Here is a 7955-nt window from a genome sequence, read left to right on the forward strand (position 1 = left end):
ACATACATTCTGAAGTTCTTCTTTGTAGCTCGGTCGTAAGTCCATACGCCTTCATTCCAAGCCTTGATCAATTCATCATAAACAGGCTCCATGTACACACCCATTTTGTTTCCCGGGTGTCCAGGAATTATCAACAGTCAAGAATATGTTTTGTCGTTGAAGTAGGGCCCTAGGGGGGGAGATTGAGGGGGATAGCGAACACGGGCCAACAAGTGTATGGGGCTGACATCATTCCATAAGGATTGAACCCATCCGTTGCCAGCGCAACACGTACATTACGGGCCTCTTCATCTTTGCCATGATGGTTGCCATTAAAGCTTTTCCATGCTTCACCATCTGCTGGATGTACCATCTTGTCAGGATTGTATCGAATGCCATTCTTGTAGCCATGTCATCTGTTTCGTGGACTCCTCGGACATGAATAGTCCGTTGGAGCCTCCGGTATGATCGGAAGGTGTCATAGGACTTTCATGGGGATGCCCTCATTCTGCTCCTTCTTGCCATCACCTTTGTCTACCTCCACATACCTAGAGGATTTACACTTTGGACAGTACTTTGCATCCTTGTGTTCTTTCCTAAATAGGACTGCACCCCTTCGGACAACAATGTATCTGCTCATACGGCATCTTCAGTGCCCGAAGGAGTCTCGTTGACTCATACAAGCTGCTCGGTAGATGATGACCCTCCGGAAAGCAGATCCCCAATAATTGCCATCATAGCATCGAAGCAGGCTCGAGTCATGTTGTGCTGGGACTTCAACCCTAGTAGGCACCCAATGGCATCCAGTTGAGAAACCATTGTCTTCTCATGTAGGAACTTCTGTGCTGAATCCAACATGGCCAAGAACACCTTAGCACTTGGCTCTGGCTCCTCCTCCTCATCTTCCTGCTCGTCCTCCATAGGTCGCATCCTCATAGTCACCTAACCATCCTTGCTACCCCGCCATCACCATCAAATGCCTCCAAGCCTCGTCTCACGACCTCCTCTCTAGGACGGTAGGCTTCACCATGGTGCACCCACCGGGTATAGTTTGGCATAAATCCATACTTGCAAAGATGCTTCATCATGACTTCCCTTATTCTTCTTTTCTTGTTTTCACATTCGCTGCAGGGACAAAACTTGTCTCTCGCTTCCTTAGCTGCCTTAAATGCATGGTCCAAGAATTTCTCGGTCTTATCCATCCATTCATGGGTGATTTGAGCCTAACTTGGGCGCCCCGTGTACATCCACTCACAGTTATCCATCCTCTAGCATATACACATAACGGAGTAATATAACCATCAGTCACATCTGCACGGTGTGCCTACTATCTAATAGGTGAGGATAGGTCCTAATCCCACCCGCGGATGCGTAGATGAGGTTAGTTTCCATGCTCTACTCCGATCTGAGACAGAATTTCGGTAGCACCTCCCCACTGCTCTCCCGATACACGTCCTGGCAGGGAGAGTGTGTATCCGAAGAACAACAGGGAGGTGGTGCCGAAACTACATCTCGGATCCAAGCAGAACATGGAAACTAACCCATCTACGCATCCGCGGGCTATCCAAAAAATGTGGACAATCCGAAACAGATACAATCATAGATATGCAAAGATCCACATACCTCCAACCGTATCTGTTTTGGACAGGAGACGCCTAACTGGGTTATGTGACCTAAGACCATGATATGGATAGAGGGGTTATACCTAGGGTGCTGGTGAGGTCAGGCTAGCAGGGGCGGAGGCGAGTCAGTGTAGTGGCAACGCGATGTGGTGCAGGCAGACCTGCAACGCCGACGAAGACGATCAGGGTCGCCTAGGTCCCTCCGATGGGTCCTCCTGCATAAAAAGATAATACATTAGTGTCAATTGAAAATTTCGGCAGAACCTCCCTTGCACGGGGAGGTTCCCAAAACCTGCAGAAAACATAGGCACGGATTAACTATCGATGACTGATCCATTAAAATGTAGATTCATATATAGTACTGAACTTCATCAGCAAAATTATTTCCTAAAATTGTTTCCTAACATCAGCAAATCACCTAGTCTTTGCGTGCAGTTGGCAGCAGTTCATATATAGGTACTGAACTTCATCCATTCCTTGACTAGACGTAGATTCATGAAAAAATTAACAAACCTGAGTGCAGCAAGGCTCTCTCAGTCTCCTACTAGATGTGCAGCTAGATTAACTGAAGACACCACATATCAGCTCAAAGCCTGAAGATGTGAACATAAACACTGCAACAATATAATTTAGCAAAGGAACATTAGGTTACAGGATTTCGCACAACCTCTATAAAGAATTTCAGATATCACAGGATTTGACTCTAAGTAGATGCCTCTACATAAGAGATCACCATGGAACCAAATGACTAGAAATGACAGGCTTATTACCTGAACCATTCTGATATATGTTATCTGCTAAGTTTAAATTTAAGGTCACACATCTGTCTACTAAGTAAAAGCAAATGTGTTTTAATTTAAGATCAATCATCGCCATGATAATACTTTAACAAGGCATACATTGTATAAATTCAACTAACAAATAGTTCTTACTTGATTTACTTCACACAGTAAGGTGACAAAGATGGGCTGTATTGAAAGTATTAAATTGAAGCAGAAGCAGATGCGTCCTCTGCCGAGAACTAGAATAGATCTTTCCTATGCTAACCATATTATAAGCAGAAATGCTACACAAACAAACAAAAAAATTTATATGCTTTCAGTTAGTGCTTAGTAGTTCAACCATTGCCGCTTCATTATAGGGTAAATCTAATAGCAAAGTCCAAACTGTCTATGGATCAGTCAAAATATATATTGTGATGCCATTGAAAGCACACTACAAGCTATCTGTATAAGAATTTACATAGAAGTTACAAAGACAAACACAAAAATATCACCTCAGTTGCCGTCAGTTTATCCAAGCACATGGCCTGAAACCTTTCATAACACAATTAAGGTTTGACATAAAAGATAATTGTAATCTAAGCAGTCTTTCTAACGACAATATAAGCACAAGCTAAGCTCAAAAGGGTTCAAAATATTATACTATTGACCAAAAGAATCACAACTATGCCTAATTATTCAGTCTGGAAGTGTTGAGCAAGTAGTACAAGTTAATTAGGTACCAACATATAATAATTTTAATAATATTAGTGGAATCTCAAGATATATATGTAGACAACATACTAGTATTTTAGTAGAAGCAGATATATATAGCACCCTTTCATATGATTCCAGCTAGAAATATAAAGAATCACTCAAAGAAATAAAGCTACTTTGTTATCTACTAAATTGTTATGGCTTATAAGAATATAATAATGCACTGAAAATAGATAGCTACTTAAAAGTTATCACCAATAGCTAACTCATGAAAAGGATGTTTCCTAAAGCCTAAATATAGCTTTTAATTATTAATTGCTCTCAGTTGTGATAGGGGTACAAGCAGCAATAGGAATGTAGAACTGCCTCTACTCCTACTATATATATAATAGTCACTGCTATACTATTTTATTATTTTCACTTGAATGCTGAACTGCTACTTGTAGTATTGTGATGTGCATTCTAAACATAAAGCTTGAAGCATGATTTTGCACATTCATAGGATACATGATTTACATCACGGAAAGAACCACTCAACAGAAACTGCTCATGCAGCCATTTCAGCACAAATGTGCAATTCTTCACTTGGTCCATTAAGAAGATTTGGCATGGGTACCTAATTACATGGATCATAAACCACTATTATCAGCTACTGATCATTAATTAGTCAAAACTAACATGAAACAAACTCTAAACACACCTAAGCATGTGGACAAGTTTATTTGGACTGAGCCTAATCATCACCTTAAACTTGCTTCCTCTAACACACAGCACACATCCCAAATTGTATGCTAGCGGTGGAAACTCGTGCATGCCCGTTTTGTGTGGCGTGAGCTACTTCCAGGAAAGTGGCCATTTTATCTAGCGTAGCACCATAACATGCACTCTTATTAAATTGTATGCAGCAGTCACCAAGCGTTTTTTTCCCTTCACCACTCCATGCATAACTGATATGTAATCATGCACATTGGCGCAAGATAAAGCTAATGGAGAACATGGATAGCAGAGCAGGTGGCTACGGGTAACAATGGCTGGCGGGCTGCAAGGACAGCAGCGAGCAAGCTGCCGGGCTAGGGAACTATTCCCAAGAACAGAGCAAGAACGACACTACGCGACCCTAGCTTTATTGATTTGGCAAAGAATAAGACTATAGGTCGCAAAATAGCACTAGATCAGGACAAAGCAAGTACTAGATCTAAGCTCATCTGAATGTTTTGTATTATTCATCCAAATATTTTCTTGCCATGGGCATACCCTGCTCTCAATTTCTGGGTCCGCCACTGATTCCATGTCAGTATTGTCTGATCTGTATGTATATGATCTATGTCTTGCTGGCTTAGGCTGATCTATAGTGCATTCCTGTGTGATTTGGTTTGGAATCAAAGAATCTGTGAGCACCGATTGTAACTGACTGGCACTATTTTCCTGCTTTTTCTGTGTACTAGATTAATGCTCGTGCAGTTGCAATGGGTGCAATACAAAATTTCATGTGGTAATTGGTGTTATCCGAAAATCCTCAAGTCAAAATGAAGATATAAATGATTACTTGCCAGCATTTGGTTTTGGTGCCTGACTGAGGTCTAGCTTTGGAGGATTTATTTGCTTTAATTTTGACTTTATGTCCTAGCAATCAGTAATATTTGGGCTCCTAAGTAAACTGCTAACTCCTTGAATGAACCCAGGACTGGTCATAGTCCATTCGATTGACTCAGTAGTATCTCACATCCCACACATAGGGAGCCCTTCTTTTTACATACAAATAAAAGAAGGAAAATTATTAGGAACGACAGATATTAATCAGGAACATGCATCTGAAAGTTTAGCATCAGTGTCTTGGTGAGTTTCAGAATTCAGAGTTCAGTTACTCGGATTTGCACAATATTTCATTACTTGGGATGCTTGATTAGTATATTGACTTTACTTGTATCTTTCTAATTATTCGAAATATTTTTACTTATAGTAGATGACTGATCATGATTTCTGATATGTGTATAAACCAATATACTGAGAAATAATCCTTGATATCAATGTTATCAATTTCGCCACACCTAAATTTTTTTCCTTCCTCCGCCACTGGTCCATGTCCTCCATTAATAGCTTTATCTTGCGCCATATCTCATACTTGTTCTTGCTTTATCTACTGCAGGATGGGTCGCAAGAAGGTGGTTCGCCCTGAAGATGAGTCGGGTAATGGAGATGCTTCTCTGCCTCGCCCCTAAGAGAGCGAAGTAGCCCACTGCTAAGCCTCCACGCAACAAGCGCAAGGTGTTAGCAGGACGTGGCAAGAACTCCTTCCGCAATGCAGCGGATGACTTGTACTTTCCCAATGTGGATGTCGAGTTGGTTCTTGTGACTGAGCAATTGTTCACCCATCCGGGAGATCGGCTGTTTTATGGATGACGTTCATCCAGCCTCGCCCTAAGGACTATTTTAGCAACCAAGGAGAGGTCTTTGGCAAAAGGTTTGAATGTCCATCTGAATCTCGAGATGCTGATTTTCATGATCCTCGCTTTGGGACTATCTTTCAGCTAGGACTACTATGATTCAGTGATCCTTTCCAAGAGTCAGCTAGTGGTTTTATAGAAGTACATTGATTGGGATCATTGTGTCAAATTGGGTGATCCTAAGATGACTAGAGCTCTTGAAATGTTGGAAAGGCGTAATTTCAAGAATCTCATGACCATGCAGTATCCGTGGAGCAATGAGGCCATTACACAGTTCTTTGCTACTGTTTGGTATGAGAAGGCCACAACTGATCATTATGGTTATATGCATTTCTCCATTGAAGGTCAGCCCTATTATGTCTCTTATGCTCGCTTTGGCAAAATTCTTGGATTTGAGTTTGATGACATAGACAAACATCGGCTTAATTGCAATCCTCACCGTGACATTGATCTCTCCTTTTGCTTACAATGAGGATGCTACTACCGATGACTTCTACACCATCAACAACATGAGAAAGGTTTATCGCTAGTTTAATTTGTTGGTCCGGCAAACTTTGGTTCCCAAGATTGGTGGTGCTTCAGTGATTTTATCTTCTATGGGTCCCTTCTTGAAAGCTTTTCAGGAGGGTAATGAGGAGGATTTCAATGCTTTTGGCTTCATTTATAGGCAGATTCAGTTGACATCTTGGGATCCTAAGAAGTCCTATACTCATGCTCCCTATATCATGAAGATGATTGAGGTAGTCACTCAGAAGGAGTTCATCAAAGAAGTGAGCCATGAGCCTTACCGACCTGTGAGAATTAGTGAGACAGCAAAGAGGAGAGGCCGCAAGCCCAGTCAACCTCGGCCTTAGTCTATGCCTTTGCCTTCCTCCTGTGCCATAGCTACAGCTTATCCTGAAGACGTCCAAGGTCTTCTCTTGCAGGGTATGTGCTCTGTGTTTGGGATGTCCATGGCCATCTATGAGGCCAACAGAGAGCACCACAGGTTTGTCCAGGAGGAGCTTCACCGCACTGAGGTCCAGCGCAAGATGATTGTCGAGCACGTAGGTGTGACTTTGTCCCCTAGTTTGTCCTCTACCTCCAGCACCTCAGCAGCCCGAATGGTGGAATCTGTTGTTTTAGCAGTCTTTTGTGCAGTCATAGCAGACACAGTTTGACACCGACGAGTAGCCACAGGCCTCGTCCCATGTTCAGCAGGGTGTTGGTGGCAGCTCGTCCTCTGGATGAGCTTCCACCACCTATGGTATAGCTGGTCACTTCTTCGGCCCTGCCTTCGACGTTCTCTACTCCTGCCTCCTATCCTTCTACTTCTGGTGGATAGCAGCCCGGTGAGACCCAGGAGGATGACGGTGTCAACCCTTCTACTTCCGGTGGACAGCAGCCCGGTGAGACCCTAGGTGGATGACGGTGTCAACCCTTCTACTTCCTGGTGGACAGCAGCCCGCTGAGACCCAGGAGGATGATGGTGTCAACCACGATGAGTGAGGCGCACTGTGTTCTTCAATGTACATCTTTCTTTTTGGTGCTTGACGCCAGAGGGGGAGAAAATATATGTTTGCCTCATTTATCTATATGCTATTTATGTATGGACCTTGGACTTGTATCATGATCTATATCTCTTGTTGACTTCTATCTATATTTTGGGCTTGTATGACTATATATTGTGATGAACTATGTGTGATTTTTAGTTGGTACTTAATGGTTGTAAGGACATGTTAATGTTAGTTTGCTTATCTAATATCATATCACTTGTGATGGTGTATGCCTTCATTTATTTGTTGTGTGATATTCATGTCATATGCATCACGATTATTTTTGTGACACCTTTGCACACCTAGGAAAGCATGCATGTATATGATTTGTTTCCTAGCACTTTCACTAAAATTGTGCATATATATGTGGCCTTTTATGCCAAATTGTAGATTCAAAACATATATGCATATATTTAGGGGGAGCTTGTCATATCCAAAGTGTCAAATTGTGAGCTTTATATGTGTTGTTATCAATCACCAAAAAGATGGAGTTTGTAAGTGCAACAAATCCTATTTGTGAGTTTTGGTGAATATAATGACAAAGCAATAAAGAGCTAAGGATGTTTCATGAGATTTTCATTTAATCATCGATGTGAAAAGTCCAAATGAGAAATGGGAACCCTCAATTATTACTTCAAAGCTAGTAAGTCATGCTTCAACTTGAGATAATTTCATTTTATTTTAACTTCTCTTGATCAGTGATAGGATGCCGTACTATACAGAGGCCGGGATCGAAATTATATCACTTGCAGGTGTCCTAAGTGCTCAAAAGATCAATTCTATTTTCTCTAGACACCTTCCTAAAATCATCCTTGACTTATATTTTCTGGTCCAAGCTAGCTTAAAAATTCTTCTCAGCCGAAAATTCCTTTTCCTTCAACAAGAATTTTCGAAAGC

At 41.7% G+C, this 7955-nt stretch overlaps 1 pseudogene; it reads left to right on the forward strand.

Annotated features, from left to right (window-relative positions):
* Nucleotides 1-5226: 5226 nt before the first annotated feature.
* LOC136510556 (uncharacterized) lies at nt 5227-6648 on the forward strand (annotated as a pseudogene).
* Nucleotides 6649-7955: the final 1307 nt, after the last annotated feature.

Source organism: Miscanthus floridulus, chromosome 16, assembly GCF_019320115.1.
Source record: "Miscanthus floridulus cultivar M001 chromosome 16, ASM1932011v1, whole genome shotgun sequence".
Classification (NCBI taxonomy): domain Eukaryota; kingdom Viridiplantae; phylum Streptophyta; class Magnoliopsida; order Poales; family Poaceae; genus Miscanthus; species Miscanthus floridulus.